Raw genomic sequence first — 2,145 nt, 5'->3', positions numbered from 1 at the left:
ATCCTCATTCTACTCCTCATCCTATCCTTATCCTCATCCTATCCTCATTCTCATTCTCGTCGTCATCCTATACTCTTCTTCATCCTCATCCTACCCTTATTCTCATTCTTGTCCTATCTTACTCCTCTTCCAATCCTCGTTCTCCTCGTATCCTCATCCTCATTCTCATTCGCATCCTATACTCATCCTCATTCTTATCCTCATCCTCATACTCATTCTCATCCTCATCCTCTTCCTCATCTTCAGCCTCATCCTATCTTCAGCCTCATCCACATCCTATCCTCATCATCATCCTCATCCTAATCCACTTCCTCATCCTCATCCTATCCTCATCCTCATCCTCTTCCTCATCTTCAGCCTCATCCTATCTTCAGCCTCATCCACATCCTATCCTCATCCTCATTCTCGTCCTCATCCTCCTCCTCATCCTATCCTCATTCTCATCCTCATCCTCTTCCTCATCTTCAGCCTCATCCTATCTTCAGCCTCATCCACATCCTATCCTCATCCTCATTCTCGTCCTCATCCTCCTCCTCATCCTATCCTCATTCTCATCCTCATCCTCTTCCTCATCTTCAGCCTCATCCTATCTTCAGCCTCATCCACATCCTATCCTCATCCTCATTCTCGTCCTCATCCTCCTCCTCATCCTATCCTCATTCTCATCCTCATCCTCTTCCTCATCTTCAGCCTCATCCTATCTTCAGCCTCATCCACATCCTATCCTCATCCTCATTCTCGTCCTCATCCTCCTCCTCATCCTATCCTCATTCTCATCCTCATCCTCTTCCTCATCTTCAGCCTCATCCTATCTTCAGCCTCATCCACATCCTATCCTCATCCTCATTCTCGTCCTCATCCTCCTCCTCATCCTATCCTCATTCTCATCCTCATCCTCTTCCTCATCTTCAGCCTCATCCTATCTTCAGCCTCATCCACATCCTATCCTCATCCTCATTCTCGTCCTCATCCTCCTCCTCATCCTATCCTCATTCTCATCCTCATCCTCTTCCTCATCTTCAGCCTCATCCTATCTTCAGCCTCATCCACATCCTATCCTCATCCTCATTCTCGTCCTCATCCTCCTCCTCATCCTATCCTCATTCTCATCCTCATCCTCTTCCTCATCTTCAGCCTCATCCTATCTTCAGCCTCATCCACATCCTATCCTCATCCTCATTCTCGTCCTCATCCTCCTCCTCATCCTATCCTCATTCTCATCCTCATCCTCTTCCTCATCTTCAGCCTCATCCTATCTTCAGCCTCATCCACATCCTATCCTCATCCTCATTCTCGTCCTCATCCTCCTCCTCATCCTATCCTCATTCTCATCCTCATCCTCTTCCTCATCTTCAGCCTCATCCTATCTTCAGCCTCATCCACATCCTATCCTCATCCTCATTCTCGTCCTCATCCTCCTCCTCATCCTATCCTCATTCTCATCCTCATCCTCTTCCTCATCTTCAGCCTCATCCTATCTTCAGCCTCATCCACATCCTATCCTCATCCTCATTCTCGTCCTCATCCTCCTCCTCATCCTATCCTCATTCTCATCCTCATCCTCTTCCTCATCTTCAGCCTCATCCTATCTTCAGCCTCATCCACATCCTATCCTCATCCTCATTCTCGTCCTCATCCTCCTCCTCATCCTATCCTCATTCTCATCCTCATCCTCTTCCTCATCTTCAGCCTCATCCTATCTTCAGCCTCATCCACATCCTATCCTCATCCTCATTCTCGTCCTCATCCTCCTCCTCATCCTATCCTCATTCTCATCCTCATCCTCTTCCTCATCTTCAGCCTCATCCTATCTTCAGCCTCATCCACATCCTATCCTCATCCTCATTCTCGTCCTCATCCTCCTCCTCATCCTATCCTCATTCTCATCCTCATCCTCTTCCTCATCTTCAGCCTCATCCTATCTTCAGCCTCATCCACATCCTATCCTCATCCTCATTCTCGTCCTCATCCTCCTCCTCATCCTATCCTCATTCTCATCCTCATCCTCTTCCTCATCTTCAGCCTCATCCTATCTTCAGCCTCATCCACATCCTATCCTCATCCTCATTCTCGTCCTCATCCTCCTCCTCATCCTATCCTCATTCTCATCCTCATCCTCTTCCTCATCCTCATCCTCGTCCTCCT

Source organism: Lupinus angustifolius, chromosome LG09 (genome assembly GCF_001865875.1).
Source record: "Lupinus angustifolius cultivar Tanjil chromosome LG09, LupAngTanjil_v1.0, whole genome shotgun sequence".
Lineage (NCBI taxonomy): Eukaryota > Viridiplantae > Streptophyta > Magnoliopsida > Fabales > Fabaceae > Lupinus > Lupinus angustifolius.
The sequence above is the reverse complement of the archived record's forward strand: the minus strand, read 5'-3'. Positions refer to the sequence as shown.